The sequence below is a fragment of the Microcaecilia unicolor genome, chromosome 5 (assembly GCF_901765095.1).
Source record: "Microcaecilia unicolor chromosome 5, aMicUni1.1, whole genome shotgun sequence".
In the NCBI taxonomy this organism is placed as follows: domain Eukaryota; kingdom Metazoa; phylum Chordata; class Amphibia; order Gymnophiona; family Siphonopidae; genus Microcaecilia; species Microcaecilia unicolor.
The window spans coordinates 187004205-187023827 of NC_044035.1; the positions used below are offsets into that span (position 1 = coordinate 187004205).

At 44.3% G+C, this 19623-nt stretch overlaps 1 protein-coding gene across 1 annotated transcript in view; it reads right to left on the reverse strand.

Annotated features, from left to right (window-relative positions):
* Nucleotides 1-19623, reverse strand: part of EDC4 (enhancer of mRNA decapping 4) — a 1195039-nt gene that overhangs the window by 353761 nt on the left and 821655 nt on the right.

Sequence of the window (19623 nt, forward strand, 5' to 3'; positions counted from 1 at the left end):
TAATTAAAAAATGGGCTGCTCCAGGTTGGAAGTTGGTCCCAGTGCTTAGAACTTAGGTTGTATTTTCAGAGCTAACTGGCTAAGTGTAAGTTGTAAAGACTAATCTCTCAATATATATATGTATACCATTTGATATACTGCTCTTCTAATGTAATAAAAATCAGAGTAGTTTACTTAACAGTCCAGCTATACAGAACACTAATTCAAGTACAATAAACTACCAAAACTAAATATACAAAATATATAGTTTTAGTAATTAACCACTCATTTTTCATACTCTACATACCACTATGTGTTCACATGGCACTCCAACCACTCATGCCCCTGAGAAAGCTGTGACAATCAACATATGACTGAAACATTAGCTGCTGCCTTTTTTTTTTTTTTAATATACCTGGAAATATTTGGCACCAGTACCAAATCTCCAGGTATAACCTGATCGCAGGCAATTATCCAGATATCAGTGATATCAGAGTGAGTATCTCCACTATGGGGTAACCTGAAAATCCACCCAGACACTACCAGGATAGCGCTTGGACAGGAATTATCTTGGCTGAGACCTTGAGGAACCATTGCCCCAGGCACAAGAACTTAAGATTGTGACCCCTCTAGGGACAAAGAAAGTACCTCCATAAAATAAACGTAAACCGCTTTGGTTGTTACCACGGAAAGGTGGTATATCAAACCCATGATCCTTTACCGCATTTCTGAGAACAGAAGGGATATCATTGTGTAACTCACATACATTTGGAATGTTGAGGGAGGGATGTTGGTATGTTGGGTGGCTCTGTTATACCCCTTCGGGCTGATCATGAATTGCTCCTGAAATTCTTTTATGCATGTGTTGCATGTTTCTGTTCTATTGCTAATTCTTTTAAATAGTTATTACATATTAAAAAAAAAAAAGACTACATTCATCTGCCTCAGTCAGTACAGCTGCTGTCTTAGCATGTGTTTAAGTACACAGAAGTCATCCACTGAACTTTTGAAGGAGGGTATTCATACAACTGAGGAGAAGCAATCCTTAGAAAGTATGTCTTTCTGGAAGACCTCCTTCCCAAGATGGTTTAAGAACCTAGGATCATTCTCTACATTTATTCATCTTTTACAGCCAATTCAACAACTACAGCTATATGGAAATACCGTGTCTTGCATCTTGTTGAATTCAGGAGTTTGCTGCACTTTGTAGGTGTTTGCCACATATGAAACTGCTGTTTGTGAAGTAGGTAATAAACTGGAATTGCCACCCCAGCTTTTAGTGCTCCTGTGAACTTTAGAAGTCCAAAGACATCCTGTGCAGTAGGAATGGATCCTCAGAAGATTAGCTGAAATTGGATGGCGGAGCAGGTGGGTGAAGAGGGGTTGGTGGTTGGGAGGCGAGGATAGTGGAGGACAGACTTATACGGTCTGTGCCAGAGCCAGTGATGGGAGGCGGGACTGGTGGTTGGGAGGCGGGAAATACTGCTGGGCAGACTTGTACGGTCTGTGCCCTGAAAAAGACAGGTAGAAATCAAGGTATACACATATGAGTTTAGCTTGTTGGGCAGACTGGATGGACCATGCAGGTCTTTTTCTGCCGTCATCTACTATGTTACTATGTATGCTACTATGACATCAGTTCTAGGTTCAGCTTCTTGTTGGAGGAGAAAAGGAACTTCCCATGTGATGTGCTATATATACCACGGGTAAGAGAACCTCTTAAAGAGATAGATTTCTTATAGGGGGAGGCTCAGAAGGAATTCCTGTGAAAAGGATTTCCCCTTTCAGGAAGGATACCTCTGGAATGAATGGCGGCTCTAAATAATCTTCTAGGACATTTTTAGAATGTTCGAAACATGATGAATACTGGGGTAAAGGAATGGCCACTTTGTGACTCGGTATCCAAGGCAGATATAAATACTATAGGATCCACAGAAGAGTGTAGAAAAATAAAACTGAAGGGATTGAAGAGACTGCTGCATATGGGAAGGACCAGGTATGCTCAGAGCTGTACAGTATCTATAGAACGCACCTCCAACGTTCTATGAAGCCTCCACAAGTCCCAACGTTCTAAATGCATGGTGGTGAAACCCGGAGTTGCCCATGAGTGTTTGCCCCACCCCCGCGTCAAACGTCATGACGTCGAGGGCGGAGCAATGGCACTCAACCAATCACATCAACCAATCACATCGCTCTGCCCATGACGTCATCTCATTTGACGCGAAGGCGGGGCATCTACAACACTACAAGCCAGGCAGGGGGAGCAGTAGGTACTCCTCTCCCTGCCTACGAATCACCTCACAGGGCCCCCCCCTGGCGCAACAGCAAAGCCCCTCCGTGCAGGCGCATCACAGAAGCCCCTCCCCCCGGCGCATCAAACAAGACCACTCCCCCCGGCGCAAAACCCAAGCCCCTATCCCCCCACCCTCGGGCACATCAAACCCCTTGCCACCCGCAGCAGTGGCCTGTACAAAAAAGAAAAAACAAAATAGAAATAAAAAACCTAAAAAACACCGCACCGTAGACAGCCAGCTGGCACTGGCTGTTGACTCTGCAGCCGCTCCTCCTCTCCCCTGCACGTCACTGCCCCTGCAGGAAAACCCCGGAGGAGTGCAGCGACGTCACAGGGGGAGAGGAGCAGCAGCTGCAGAGACAACAGCCAAAGCCAGCTGGCTGTCTACGGAGCCGTGTCTCAGGTTTCAGGCACTTTGTCAACAATTAGCCACACCCCTTAGCAACAGCTTCAACAAGAGCTCATGGCTTCCTGGCTGTGTACGGCAGTGGTGGAAAAAGATGTGGAACTGCAGGTAATCTGTCTTAGCCCGTCTGCCTAAAAACGAAACAACTGCTGTGCTGTCACGCTGTGTACAAATCAGGGGCATATCTGCGTGGGGCCTCAGGGGCCAAGGCCCCCGCATTCCTCTCTCAGGCCCCCTCTACTTTGCCTGATTGAAAAAATTCAATTGCAAATTGAAAAAATTCAATTGCAAATTGAAAAAATTCAATTTGCTGCTGCTGCGCTGCTGCTGCTTTAAACGACGTCTTTCATGTTCCAGGCAGCTTCAGCAACGCTAGCAGTTACCCTTGTGGCCCCCACACACACCAGCTCCTGCCCTCAACGTCACAGTAACAGCGTTTACCTCCTGGAGCGATCCCATCCACGGCGCGAAGAGCCCTGCCCCCTACAGCAGCACGATCAGAGTCGGAGACGCAAGCACGCACGCCTCGTGGTGCCTCACTGCTGCTCACCCGCCTGGCGTCGCGCTTCTCACTTGTTCGCGCCTTCACTTCGCGCCAAAATCAGAGGAGGACGACGACAAGGAGTGGAGAACGAGCACTGACGAGCCCACCACCACCAGGAAGCCACCATCCGCTGCAGAAAAGGAAGCCTCTCCCTTGCGGTGCACTGCAGGCAATTTGATACTGCCTGCCTGCCTGTTCTAATCTGCCTAACTGTTGAAGAAGCCTCTCCCTTGCGGTGTAGCCTCAGGCAATTTGATAGTGCCTGCCCTCCAGGCTCCACCACTGTAACTGCCTGCCTGCTGTCTACTCCAGTCCAGAGACTCCAGGTAAAAACAAAACAAAAAAAACGTTGTGGACAGGAGGTGATGCCGGGTTGTGGGGTTAGAATAGATGTTGGACTGTGGGGATGGTGGAGTAGGGAAGGACAGGAGGAGGTATGAGACAGACGGTGGGGTATACAGAAGTACCACGCTCGATTTTAAGGCAGGGGAGAAGCTGGGTTTTATATGAAGGGGTTGGGGGGTATGGAAGGGCAGGGGAGATGTTTGGCTATAGGCATTGGAGCCGACTCTGTGGGTGCTTGAGCACCCCCAATATTGGAAAAAATCCTTGTATGTGTCCAGGGAGGGATTATTTCCATTGGGCTTAGCACCCCCAAATACTTTTGAAAAGTTGGCTCCTATGGCTATAGGACATTTTCTGTATGTTCCTGCTATCTTCTTTTGTTTAATTATGGAATGCGTGTGCCTGTTCAGGGCTATGAAGTAGGCAACCTCTGCTGTTGGGTGCTCTATTTACGGACCGGGTAAAAGTCAGATCTCCTGGATCTGCTTGATCCAGTCTATAACACTTTAAAGCTGGAGGATCTGGCTTTTTCCCAATTCTCTGCTCTGCCATATCCTTGGATCCTCTGCTGTCATGGTCTGCTTTGCACTGGCTTTTCCTGCTCAGGAACATAAGCATTTTGTATTCTTCACATTAAAGTTGGATCCAGAGGTCTCCAGGGATGTAGCAGACTGGGTAAAAGCCCGATTTAAGGTGTTATAGACTGTATCTTATGGATCTAGGGTATCTAGATTTTATCTATATTCCTATATTTATGTTTAATTGGTGTTAGTCCCAAGGGGGGGGGGAATTAATAATGATCAGCACTGTTGTGTTCTGTGTCCATCCCCTGATTTACTCAAATTCAGATTGATAGACCTGGTTGGGCAAAAGGTGCTTTATTTTTATTACAGGTGTAAATGTTTGGAATATTAGCGTATAGATGTGTACGTGTCTAGTTACATGCATATGAACACTAGAATATTGTCTAACTGCTATTTGGCAAATACCCCCTTAACTTGCATGGTATGTCTGAGAAATATATTTAAACTCTGTTGCTGGAGATGCTGTGTCCCACAAATTTATTTATTTTTTTACATTTCATGCGTATTCAGATAATTAATTTGTGTGTTTAACTTTGGGTAGTAAGTGATCTTGCATTTTGCTCCATACAGTTGATAATGCCTTTTTATTTTATTTCTCCTGTGCTGTATTGCTTATAGAGAATGTGATTTCTTAGTGTTTCCTATTCTAATTGTTGCTCCTTAATTGGTGAGAGTTGGTCTGTATTCTGTGAGTGACCAAGGTGAGAGATTCTGCTGGTACATGGTTTTCGTGGGGATCTATAAGAGTCTGGACTTGTCTGGCTTTTCCACTGGGAAGCTTATTGTTGTTCTGTGTTTTTACTGCTGCCTTTTGTGTGTTCAGAATTGTTGCTGTTAAGTTTGCTACATGGGCTCTGAAAAGCATCTTTGCAGGATTTAGTGTTACTTCACAAAGTATATGGTATTGTTGGTTCTATTATTGAGGTGCTGCCAGAATTTCTGGTGGATGCTGGGTAGAGGAAGCACCGACAGGATCAAAACTGCTGCTTTTTGCATGTTACTCTTATTGCCCATGGTGTCATTATATTATGATTCCACTACCCACTTTTTAGGAAATAGGATCTTCTGTGTATATCACAAAACTTAAAGAAATTCATTATGATTTTAGCTTCCAAGAGAGAGAAAGTTCCTGACAGTGTTCCCAAGAAACAAAAGAATTTCCTGACAGTGTTCCTTAGTCTACCCCCATGGCAAAACAAAGTTCTTTGCTAACTTACTTAAAAAAATACACATCTAGAAGATCATGGCAAGGATGAAGATAGAAACAAAAAGCCACGACTAGAAGAACATGGCGAGAATGTTGATAGAAGTGAATCATTACCTGGTCCCTCTACCTCTACAAGTTCCACTTTATGCCCACAGATTAGTAGATCTGGTATAATGGAACCAAAAGAATTACCTTCTGATTTATCCGACATTAATGAACCACCTACACAACCAAAGTTGCAGTCTTTCCCAGTTAGTATAATTGGTGACAAGTCCAGAAGTTTTTCCTCTCACTGGTATAAATTTCGCTGGTTAGAATATAGCATAAATCAAGATACAGTGTTCTGCAAAGTATGCAGACATTTTCCTGATACCAACGCTGATGATGCTTTCATCAGAACTGGCTTTAAAGACTGGAAGCATATGACTCGTGGCTGCTCAAGACATGACTTAAGCATGGCACACTGTCTTGCCCTGAAAAAATGTGAAGACTACAGACGAAGTCACCTTCCAGGAGGTCGTGGAACTATTTTAAATCAGCTAAACCATAATGCCATGAGCCCTTCTGTTATAGAAAGAAATCGTGAACATATCAAAGTAGTGCTTGATATTGTGATGTTCTGTGCAAAGCAAGAAGTTCCACTACGTGGACACAGAGAGACCGATGATGCTTTAAATAAGGGAAACTTTTTTGAATTGTTTAAACTCCTCAGCAAGCACAACAACGAAATACAAAGTCGTCTTGAAAAACTCCCTAAGAATGCAACTCTGATGAGCCCAGGTATTCAGAATGAACTGTTGGAATCGGCCACTGTACTACTGATTCGCAAAATCAAATCTGAAATACATGAAATCAGTAATACATACTATCCAATTCTGGGTGATGAATGCAAAGATCTCTCTAAGCGTGAGCTTGTTGCAGTATGTGTCAGATACCTACACAAGGGGGTAACAAAGGAAAGGGCAGTTGGATTTGTTGACACTGCAGACATGACAGCAAATGGGATTTCAGATAAAATCATGAAAGTGCTTGAGGTTCTTGAGTTAGATCCTGAGTTATGTGTTGGCTTCAGCTTTGATGGAGCATCTGTAATGTCTGGAAACAAGGGAGGTGTTCATGTGATTTTGAAACGCACATTTCGGCGGGCTGTTTATGTGCACTGTAATTCTCATCGCCTCAACCTGGTCCTCTGCACAGCATCTAAAGCATGTCCCTCTGTTACCACATTTTTTGAAACTCTGAACGCCCTGCATGGTTTTATGACAGGAACACACAGGCATGCTCGTTTTCTGGAAGTACAGAAAGAACTGCATCCTGATAGACAATGCCTTGAACTTGAACGATCAGCAGACACAAGATGGAGCTCAAAATCTGGCTCTGTGAAAAAAGTACTGTTGCTTTATGATGTTATTCTTGAAGTGCTTGCTGAATTTTCAAATTCTGCTGGACAGACAAAACTAGAATCCCATTTTCTGCTACAACAAATAGAGACAAAGAAATTCTTATTTCTGTTAGTTACATTTGGGAAATTGTTTGAAAGTAGTGATTTTGCCACTAAAGGTCTACGAACGCCACTGTGTCTGTTACAGTTTGCATTAGTCTGATAGAGTGTCTAAAAGAAACTTTTGTTCGGTTTAGGGAGAACACATCACACGACTTTGACAAAGTTCTTCAGTTAACAGATGAGCTCATGGAGAAGTATGATATTGAAAAGTGGGATATCTCTTCATCTCGAAAGGCAAAGCTACCTGCAAAGATTAGCGATACATTGGTTTTTTCAACGTTGGGTAAATCTTCTTGTGTGCAGAGCAATGAAGATTTGAGACATCTGTGGAATGAGATTATTGACTGTCAGATAACAAAATTGAAGAATCGTTTTCAAGATGATGCTTATGGAATGATGACTGCTTCTGCTGCCTGTATGCCAACATCCGAGTCCTTTGGCCAAAGAGAGAATCTACAGTCCCCAAGCACTTTGTTTAGCATCACCATAGAAGAAGCAGAATTTTCAGTGTTTGTTCAACATCTAAAACGCAAGGTAGCAGAAGGTGTAAATTATCCATCATTAATTGAAGTGCTAGACAACTGCAGTGTGGATATCTTCCCAAATGTCAATGCCCTATTAAGAGTACTTATCACTCTGCCAATGACAACCTGCACTGTGGAACGACTCTTTTCTGCTGTGAACCGGATCAAAACAGCATCCAGAGCCTCAATGCTCACCAGCCGCCTCCATAATCTATCACTTTTATCTTTTGAGAGAGAACTATGTGATTCATTGGACTATGACAGCATTATTCATATATTCAACAGCAAAAGACGGACCCTCATTCTTTAGTGAGAATAGAAGATACAAGCCATCAATCAGTTTGTTACCCCACAATTTAACTTTTTATTTAAAGATTCATTGGTCCTGCCCACTAGACAGTTTTGTAAGAGCAAGTTTATGGCCACAATTATATATCTGAAGAACAAATGTTTATTAATAAATTTTCTTTACCACTTGGTTTATGGATAACAAATGACAAATGATAGAAAAAATAAAAATTTGACCCCCCAAGATACCTCAACCGCAGAATTTGTAAAACAAGAGAAAAAGCTCTTCAAAGAATTTGACCAGAAAGGAAAACTGACTGTTTCATTATAGCTGTGTTCCATATAGAGAGCTATTTCAGAAAAGAGTAAATTAAAACCTGACACTGGAATGGTTAAAGAGAAAAACATTTTGATATAAAGCTTAGACATTCATAATTGCAGCTACAGACAGAGATGGTTCATAGTCAGCATCAATGACAATAAAAAAACATGCAACAGACAAATCCAGATTTTGAGGCACTGAACTAGGTGTAAAGAGCGGATGGATGTTTCCCTGACAATCCTTTGCCTGCTCCTTCATAAGGAGATGGGGGTAGAAGGAACACTGTCAGGAACTACAGGGATTGAATGGATTGTCAGCCTCAGACAGAAAGGAGAGAAATCAGTAGAGCCAGAGGAATGGAAAAGAAGCCTCTTGAAAGGTATTTCCTTATTTTATTAAATCTTTATAAGGCATTTTTATTTGTTAAACAGAGTTGAAGGATATGCCACTGCAGTAATTATTTTGCAGGACACTATGATGTGTGTTTAGAGGTTGACCAGACTGAAGTCTACTATAATGGGATAATGCAACTTTGTTTAAAAATGTCAGTGTTTCCATGGTTTCTATAAATGTGTATGTGGTTTATATTGATGCAGGACTGACTGTGTGCTTAGTAACCCATCATCAAGAACACTGTAAAGCATTATTTAGCAGTATACCAAGCACTACTCAACCTGTATGCTTAGTGCCCCCCCCCCCATTTTAACTCTGGCCCCCTCAAAATGTCAGGTCTAGATACGCCCCTGGTACAAATGATTGAACTCTGCTTCGGGGGCGGGGCCTACAACACAGACATATGGAGAGCAAGGGAAGGAAAGGGTCATGGAAATTGGAGGCGGGGCCAGAAACACAGACATACGGACTGAGCAAGGGAAGGAGAGGGTCATGGAAATCACTTCACCACACACACTCTGACACACAAACACACATGCTCCATCAGACACACACATACACACTCTTCAAATCCCTCTGTCTCACTATCACACACACTATCGTGAAAACCTTGCTAGCGCCCGTTTCATTGCCTACCGAAATGGGCCTTCCATACTAGTTTATAATATTTGGGAGAGCTGTATCTTCCTGCTATCCAATGACATCACACACTTGTTTGCTAGATTTAACCCTGCTTATTGATGGACTTCCACCTTCTCAAAGTTGATATACGGAACATAGGAGAAGGGGTGGGTGGGTGTGGGACAGGTCTGGAAATTTATACATCATCCTTTATTACAGGGGTGACCAACCAGCATCGTAAAAGATGAATGCATCTTCCTGGGACATCTCCCTGATAATTAAACTAATTCTGATCATTAGAAGTCGCAGCAACCCAAAGTGATGAAGCAGCAGCATTCTCACTGACTGCTCACCACAAACACTACAGGGATGCCTGTAAACGGCAAAAATCGATTAGAATCAAAGCTGGAGTGCGTTTTGATGGCAACTCTGGTAGTTATGAAGTAAGACCTGTGCCGGGCAGACGTCTACAGTCTGTGTCCCAAAATTGGCAGGGAGAGACAGAGATTAAGTATACCAGTATTTAATTATGAAGTAGAACCTGTGCAGAGTGCCAGATTCAACTCTGGCCTCCTTGATGGGCAGACTAGATGGACCGTGCAGGTTTTTATCTGCCAACATTTACTATGGCACTTATTTTTGAAGCATATAGATGTCTCAAAATGCCCAAATGGACGTCCATATGCTTGAAACATCCAAATCCCGATTTTGCAAAGAGAGAAAAGGGACGTTCAACACTGTAGTACATACAAATAACAATGGGGTGTGTTGTAGGCAGGACTAGGGAGGGCCCAAAATCAGGACATCCAACAGCAATTATCAAACGGGAAGGAACATCCAAGCCTAAAAAGGAGGGTGTCCTGTTGGACCTGTTTCACTCACATCCATGGTACAATAAGGTGCTCCGATTGAGCAGCTGACAAGGAATTAAGGCATGATATCTCCTTAATCCCCCCAGTGGTTGCTGTCCCCCTCCCTCACCCAGAAAGGGAAATTGAAAGGGGATACCAGGCTCTATGCAGCTTCAGATATTATGGGCATTTTTAGTAAAGCAAAAAGTCAGTCTGAGAAGCAGCCCAGTGGTTAGTACAGTGGACTTTAAAACCAAGGGACCCAGGTTCAAATTCCCCCTCTTATTTATTTTTAAGAAAAATATTTACTATACCTAAATATATAAGCCACCTGCAAGCCTGAAGGCTATTGAAGTGGTGTACATTCAGATACAGTAGGTATTTTTCTGTTCCTGGAGGGCTCACAATTACAAAATAAGTGGGATTTGACCAGTGTCCCTTGGTTTAAAAGTACATTGCACTAACCACTAGGCTACTTCTCTGCTCTGCAGGGATGTCTGTATAGCCATTCTTCTAAGAATGTTGCCACAGACATCTTGGTCTCTGCTTTTTTGCTGTTCATATGTTGGATGTTCCAGTTTGTAAAATGGCTACTCATGCTGGACATCCTCAGCACAAGGACATCCATCTCAAGTATTTCCTGTTGGAAAATAAAATTTGAGATGGACATGTCTATTCTGACTTGGACATCCTTTCGAAAATGCCCCTCTATGTCACTATCCAGTTTATAATCGAAAGTGATCGCCAGCCATTTCCCGACACAAATCGGGAGATGGCCGGCGATCTCGGGAAAGCAGCGAAATCGGTATAATCGAAAGCTGCGTTTTTGACAGCATCGCCGCTTTCCCGTCTCCTCGCCAGCGAAAGTTCAAAGGGGCGTGTCGCCAGCTAAGCAAAGGCGGGACATGGGCGTGGCTACCAGATGGCCAGCTTTCACCGATAATGGAAAAAAAAAACTCGGTAATAAGCAGTATTTCGCCGGGTTTACTTGGTCCTTTTATTTTCACGACCAAGCCTCAAAAAGGTGCCCCAACTGACCAGATGACCACCGGAGGGAATGGGGGATGACCTCCCCATACTCCCCCAGTGGTCACCAACCCCTTCCCACACTAAAAAAATAAAATTAAAAACCTTTTTTGCCAGCCTGTATGCCAGTCTCAAATGCTGTACCCACCTCCATGACGGCAGAATGTGTTTTATCCTCCGACAGCCTTTCCCTGGTTGTGATGTGGCTCTCGGGTGAGTGTGACACTTTTTCTGTTAGCTGCACTGCAGAGTCACATCAGCAATGCATTGTGGTGGGTGTAGGGTACTGGGCTGTACTCCCATGGTGCTTTTCCCCCTGCTAACTGGGTCAGAGTGTGCCCTGTTTTACTTCCGTTAGTCCATGAGGTAGTGGCCATGTTTGTAAGCCAGTTTTAAATCCCTTTCATGTGTTAGCCACGTTAGAGAACTTTTCTTACCTTGAATGTGGCTGAAAGAGGGCATTGTACACCATTCTGCCAGTTCTGACCTACTGCTAATCTCAGTACCAGGAAGACTCTTTGCCAGTGGGGCACAACCTCTGATCTGCAGTTAACTGTGAGTAAACGTGCTTATTCAAATAAAGGACTTTTTCAAAGAGATTAGTCTTCAGGTGTCAATTGGTGTGGCAAGCTTATACAGCAGCAACAAGTCCTGTCCCTGGAGCACTTTAGTGGGTACCGCAGTGCACATAAGGCAGGCAGACCCAAACCCATCCCAACCCCTACCTGTAACTCTTGTGCTGGTAATGGGAGCCCTCCAAAACCCACTGTACCCACATGTCTAGGGTGCCCAGTTGGTGTCCTAGCATGTCAGGGGGACCAGTGCGCTACAAATGCTGGCTCCTCCCATGACCAAATGGCTTGGATTTCGCCGGGTTTGAGATCGCCGGTATTTTTTTCCATTATCGCTGAAAAACAAACCTGGCCATCTCAAACCCGGCGAAATCCACGCCATTTGGCCGGGCTAAATCTTATCATAAAAAAAAAATGGCCGGCCATCTTTTTCGATAATACGGTTCCGGCCAACTGTAGCACTGCCACCACAATAGATCGCTGGCAACCTATTTGGCCGGCGACGTTCGATTATGCCCCTCTATGTTACCATGTCAGAGGATGATCAGTTACAGCAATGCATCAGAAAGGGACCATATAGGGGAACACTCCCCCTCATACCATGAGAAATGAGAGTGATACCATGGTGTACATGGGGTTACTGATGCCATGGGCTGAAGAGAAGTAGAAGCAGAGACTGAGATCTCATTAGTCAAGAAGAAAGAGCACTCGTCTTCTTGTGTCATAGACGTTAGGGTATGGAGAGAAAGAACGGGCTGAAAGAGCGAGAGTATGAGAAATAAAGAGGAGGAGAGAAAGAGAACATAAGAAATGCCATGCTTACAAGAGGATGGGGAACTAATCCTATCTGAGTAGTTGAAGGAAACCAATGAACTTTGAGGAAGAGTATTTTTCAGTTATGCAGGTCCACCATTACAGGCACTCAAAGGGTTTGAAAGGAAGACTAGCAGAAAGAACAACTTGAAGGTTTGCTGGGGTTCTATGAAAAGGCTAAGCAGGGCAATTACACTGTTCTATAATTATTTATGTGGCTGGAAATTTAAAAAGGTATGATTAAATGGGAGCATAACTTAGGAGAAGAAATGAGTGGGGTACAATGGGTGAGAATGTTAAAAGAAAATATGAAAATCTCTTTATATGCTCTAATTATGGAAAACTCATAGAAAGTAGCATCTTGATGGTATTTAACACTGACAGGAATTAAAGAGATAGATCCAGGAGCCTCAGCTAGCCGTTGGAAGTAGGCAACTTTCTGCACATATTGGTGGACATGCCCCAAAATTCAAGACTTTAGACACAGGTTACAAAGGCCATGACTGTTAGAGGGGGTACAAAGGTGGCAAAACAATCCAAAATTAATTTTTGTTAAGTTGTATCACAGGGAAAAGGGAAAATGGGAGATATGCATAGAGAGGATAGGTTTGTCAGCTGGGTGTGAGATACTAGCATACTGGAAAGACAGAGGGGTCCTATCCTGCAAGACTGGAGAAATAGGCTTGGGGTGCTGACAGAAATGGAGTTATTGACAGATAACAGGAGAGTATATAATGCCAAAGATGGTAAAGATTAGAAGTGTCTTCAGAAGTTGTTGGGGGAGTGAGACAGCTAAGTTGGAAACAAAAGCAGGGGTTTATTATGTCTGGAGGGTAGAAGCAAGAAAGGGGGGTTAAAAAATGGGGAAGAAGAAAGGGAGTTCCTGCAGGGACTAGGCGTCTGAAGGAGCTGACAGCTGGCTGAAATTGTACTTTGAGAAGAAATGTTGTGGGAGAACAGAGGCTCAATGAGAAGGGGAAAGAGGGAAGGGGGAATACAAGGAGAAATACGTTACAACTCTCTATATAGCTGAATTATGCTGATGCACATTTTGATCAGAGCTGTATGTTCAAGCTCTTGATGGAAAAAAATAAAAAATGTATTGAAACAAAAAAAACAAAGTCATGCTGAGGCAGAACCAGTGGTCCACTGATAACGGCATCCTATCTCTGACAGTGGCCAGTCTGGGTCACATGGAAGAAACCAGCAGATCCTAAAAGTAAAGTTCACTTCTTGTTGCTTACTCTCTAAAAATAATAAAGACACTCAAGTGTACTTAGAAAAAAAAATGTTTTTAACAGATTGGTCCTCCAGAGAAACCTGCCCACTCCTTGTTTAAATTCGTTATGCTTGACCACATTCTTTGGCAACAAATTTTAGAGCCTGAAATAAAAACTTAAATTTAATTTCAATCTGCTACTTCTTAGTTTCATGGAATGTGTAGAAGTCTTACTGTTGTTTGATGGCGTTAAAAAAAACAAACAAAAAAAAAAACGCCCCCTATTAACTTGCTCTCCACAGCTCAATCTGTAAGCATCTATCATAAGAACATAAGCCCTGCCATACTGGGACAGACTAAAGGTCCATCAAGCCCAGTATACTGTGGCCAATCCAGGTCACAAGTACCTGGCAAGATCCCAGAACAGTAAACAGATTTTATGTTGATAATCCCAGAACAGGGGTTCTCAACCCAGTCCTTGGGACACACACAGCCAGTCATATATTCAAGATACCCAGAATGAATATTTATTTGCATAGAATGGAGGTAGTGCATACAAATTTAACGCATGCATATTAATAATGGGTATTCCGAAAATCTGACTGGCTAGGTATTTATTTATATATTTCAGTACATTTATACCCCGCCTTTTGCCACAGTGTTGCGGCCCCAAAGCGGCTTACAATGAACTTATTTTTTTTATTTGCAAGTCGTCTTTATTATCCACTGAAACAGCACAATGGAACCACAAAAAATAAAAGAATACAACATGCTGATTCTAATATAGGAACCTGCCAATACAGCTTGTATGATTACAATCAATAGTTTCAATATAACTATGTCAACAGCATTGAACTTCACATTTTTTATCCAATTTTCAAGAAAACAAAGATTTCTCCCCCCGCCCTCCCATCCCCCCCCCAAGGTGGACACTACTGGGCATTACCCCTCATGTCACTCTTTGTACATAGCAGCTAGATTTATAGAGCATCAAAAGGGCCAGGCTCCCAAACTGAACGCCATTTTCCCATTTGTTGTTTACGCTCTGTCACTAGTCTCTCCATTTCACGAACATACCTCAACTTATTAAGCCATCTAGGTAAAGAGGGAACCCCCTCCTTTCGCCAATGTGCCGCTACAACCACCCTTGCTGTGCCGACTGCATGTTTAACTAGGGTCTGCTGGTGTGACAGTAGGCCTGCGATCCTAGCTGAAAACAGGAACACCTCAGGGGCCCATGGCACAACACACCCCAACCAGTTCAGTAGCCTGAAATGTACAGCCTTCCAAAATGCACGAATTTTGATACAGCTCCACCAAATGTGCCCCATTGTACCTTTGTGACCACACCTTCTCCAGCACATGTCCGATGAGGACGGAAAGATCCTCTGCAGACGGGCCGGTGTAAGGTACCATCGATATAATACTTTGACAGCGTTCTCTTGCAGAGGAACATGAATTGATACCCGCATCACTGCTTTTTCTATTCTCTCCCACTCGGACTCTCCCAGCTTCACACCCAATTCCCGCTCCCAGCCACCCCTGTGCGTTCCACAACCGGGTGCCTGCTTACTTATGGTGTGGTACAGGGAACCTATCAAGCCCCGGGAAGATTCAAACTTCTTGCATATCTCCTCCAGGTCAATTTTCTTACGCTGCATTACCTCTCGCACCGCCTTACTCTTGAGAAGGGATGCCAACTGGCAATAAGCAAACTCATCACCCTCCACCCCTGGGTAACTATCCCGCAGTGCATTAAAGGGCAACAGGGAATCAGTATCAAACAGTTGGCCCCTAAGTCACGCCATTTGGTGAAAATCCCCTTTACTGTACCTGGCAAGAATAAGGGATTAAAAGCAATTGGAGTGTACTTGGTCAATACACATTGTCTCTTAGGAAACAAACTATCCCAATAATGAAGTGTAACAGCTATGGAGGGGCAGGCTCATTCAGCCAGATTTCTAAAAGGCCTTGGTAGCCACATTATGGCACTCAGTGGCTGGTCACCCATCGAATGTTGTTCAATATGCACCCATTGGCGATCTGGATAATCTTGGTACCATTCAAGTGCTGCTTTCCCTTGTGCTGCCTTATAGTACCAGGTAAGATTGGGTACTCCCAACCCGCCCTTCTTCCTTTCCTTATATAATAGCGATCGTGCTAACCGCGGTCTTTTTCCTGCCCAGACGAATCTCACCAGTCTGTCTTGCAGAGTAGCCAAGAATCGCCTGGGCATTATCACAGGCAGCGTCTGAAAGAGGTACAACAATCTGGGCAATATGTTCATTTTAAGGATGGCTATTCTGCCGAACCACGAAGTTCCCAGCTCTCCCCATCTCTCCAGATCATCCATAATAGTTTTACCCAATCCCCTATAATTTGCATTAAAGAGTTCCGACATTTCCCTTGTAAGCATCACCCCCAAGTACCTAATCTGTTTGGGAGCCCAACGAAACGGGGATGAAATCTTTAAGGACTCCACCACATCATCAGTGAGTGTTACGTTCAGAGCCTATGATTTTGCCATATTGACCCTGAAGCCTGATACTGCAGAGTATTCTCTTATCATCTGCTCGAGATGTGAGAAAGTAGACTGAGGTCGAGTAACAAACAGCAGCACATCGTCTGCAAAGAGGGCCATTTTATGGGTTCTATCTGCTATTTTGGCTCCCGAAATATTAGGGTCTAACCGCACATGGGCCACGAAGGGCTCCATCACCATTGCAAACAGCAAAGGCGACAGGGGACAACCCTGCCTAGTCCCTCTATGCAGCTTCAATAGCTCTGAATTTCCACCATTTATCCGGACACACGCCCTTGAGGATTCATAAAAAACCTGAATCCACCTACAAAACTGTGTTCCAAACCCCATGTTCTCCATTACTCTATACATAAAGGGCCAGTGGACCCGGTCAAAGGCTTTTTCCGCGTCAAGGCTTAAGAGACAAAGCGGCTTCTTATTTAGTTTTGCCAAATACATGATATCAACCAACTAATATTATCCATCGCTTTGCGGTAAGATACAAAGCCCACTTGGTCTGGGTGTATAAGGACTAGAAGGATTGGGGCCAAGCGATTGACCAAAACCTTGGCCAGAATTTTGACATCAGTATTTAATACCGAATGGGTCTATAAGATCCGCATTCAGAATAATCTTTGCCTGGTTTGGGTAGCACCGCTATCCACGCCTCCATCATTGACTGAGGTAATGATCCCCCTTTCCCAACTTGATTAAACAGGTCTGCTAAGAGCGGAGCTAATTCGGGGGCAAACTTCCTATAGAACTCATTAGGCAACCCATCTAAGCCAGGCGATTTACTCAATGGCAAACTACTGATCGCCTCCTGAATTTCCTTAGGGGTAACCATCTCATTTAGTAGTGCCTGTTGTTGGGGGCTCAGGGAAGGTAGTTCACTGTCCCTTATATATTGGTCTATAGATTCCGGGGGGGGGGGGGGGGGGGGCTAATCCCCTGGGTGTACAAATCCTGGTAGAATTCCCCAAATCTTTTTCGTATTTGCTCAGATGTACCTAGCTCACCCCCTCCCGAGTCCCGTATCTTTAAAATAGCCCGGTCAACTTTTTGTCTGCGCAACCTTATGGCAAGGAGACGCCCCACCTTGTTGGCATGCTCGTAGGAGTTCACCCTGTTCTTAGCTTGTAGCATACTAAGTAGCTCAGAATATACAGAATCTAGCCACGTTCTCTGATCGCTAAGCTCTCTCAAAACCCGCTTGGACCCAGTTGCCTTATGCTGTTCCTCCAGCTGACGAATACTCTCCATACATTTTGCTATCTGCGCCTTACGGGCCTTTGATTTTTTACTAGCTACTTGTAAAATGTAGCCCCGGGACACCGCCTTCATGGCATCCCATACAATGCTGAGCGAGGGTCCCGATTCCAGATTAAACTCAAGATACTCTTTCAGCATTTGTTTATATCCTTCCACCACTTCCCCGTCCTGTAGAAGACCCACATTCATTGTCCATCTTTTATCTTTGTTTTCAGCCCTTATAGTTGGCAAGGTAACCCATATTGGAGTGTGATCAGACAGGGTCATACTGCCAATCCCTGCATCAGGTCCCCGTTCCACTAGAGTGGCATCCAAGAATAGGTAGTCAATGCGAGAGTAGGTTTTATGCACTGCGGAATAGAATGTATAATCTCGCACCCTCTGGTATTTTACCCTCCACATATCCACCGTACCCAAGGAGTTTGCTAGAGATCTTAAAGCCAGGGAATCCCTCTGCCCTTCATTTCTAGTGGGGCCTGATCGGTCAAGTCCTGGATTCATCACAGTATTGAAATCCCCTCCTACTCCGCCTGTCCGGTGTTAGGTGCATAAATGGAAACTAATGTGAGATCTACTTGATCAATTTTTATATGCAAAAAAATATAACGTCCACCCGTGTCCCTTTTCACCTTGATCACCTGGGCACCCACTGCAGCATGAATTAGGATCGCTACTCCAGCTTTCTTTGATCCCGCTGCAAAGGCGAAATACGCCACCGGGTACTCCGAGTGGGAGAGAAGTCTTTCATATCTGCCCGCCAGATGTGTCTCCTGAAGGAGAGCCACATGAGGCCCTAGTTGCCTCAATTCTTTATAGAACTTTTGTCTTTTCTGAGGCATGTTCAGGCCTTTCACGTTATAGGAAAGAATCTTTAGGTCAGTACCCATCCTAGTGTGATGTGAAAAAGCTTGTCAGCCACTGCCCTTCCTGACAACTCTGTATAGTGCCATATTGCTTTGTACCCATCATTTCCAGTAGTGACCTGCCCCCTCCACCTGTTGTAACCAATCTCCCGCCCTCCCCTCCCAACCCGCTTCCCCCAAAATCCCCAGCCCCATGAACTTCACCCACCAGCCAGAACCTTTGGGTCCTGAGTGGGAGGACTCCCCAACGTGCCCCAACAAACACCAAATGATCCCCCAAACCCTCACAACATTCCGCCCCTCCCCCCTTTCTGCTTATACCGTCATCCAGTCCCACTTCTGCAACCCTCCCTCCTGAATTCAACCCAGTCTCATACCAGCTCAACTCCCACATGCAACTTAAATCAGCGACAGAGATAGTGCATGGAAACAGAGTTATCTGCCCATAAGTCATTACCAACAACACAAAGTCCTATCAATCAGGTTCGCAGTTTAGCGTCTTGCTTCTTGGATTTTTGAGGTACTCTCTTCCACTGCTGCAATTTTTCTCGAGTTGCAGGAGCCATGTCCCCTGTGGGTACAGCCAGTGTGGTCAAACCAGCTTCATGCAAGAACTTCCACACCTCCTCCAGCCGACGAAACCAGTGCTGCTTGCCTTTAAACTCCAAGCTCAAGGCAAAGGGGAAGTTCCACGTATAGGATATCTTCTCCTTCTGCAAAATTTCCAGCCCTGGTCTCATCGCTCGCCTCTGCGTTAATGTAAACAGTGATAGATCCTGGTAGACGGAGACTCTTGCCTCATTATATTCCACTGGCGGATTTTGGCGCGCTTTTTGCCATATTTTTTCTTTAAGCATATATGATGAAACTCTCACCACTATGTCTCTGGGTCTGTTGTCTGATGGTTTCCTGAGAGCTCTGTGAGCCCGATCAAATATGAGGTCTGTCGGCTCCAATTGCTCACCCAATAACTTCTCGCATATCGATCTCACAAGCGTGGGCACATCTTCCATGTTACCATTTTCGGGGACTCCACGAAATCTAAGATTTTGACGTCTCCCGCGGTTTTCCAAGTCATCTAGTTTATATTGCAGGTCTTCAGACTGTTCATTCAGCTTTGTAAAACGGGCCTCTGCTGCCTCTGCTCTCTCACTTTGTTCGTCCATGCGCTCTTCCAACGTCTCGACCCTGCCCCCTAGCTCACGGAGATCAAGGCTGATGGCATCCACGTGGTTGAGGATTTCTTGTTTAGAGGCCTTGATCTCTGCCCTGATCTCTTTGAGACATTTGGCCAACTCTTTAGGTAAACAATGAACTTATTAAAAATAAATAAAAACAAATACATTGCAGTTACATTTTAGTAAATTAGAGTGGGAAAACAGGGAAGGAAGGGAAAAGAAAGGGAAAAAGAAAGGGAGACAAAGATGACCGATGAAAGTGATCCCCATTCCGGACTGCTGCAGGGCCCAGGTGTTA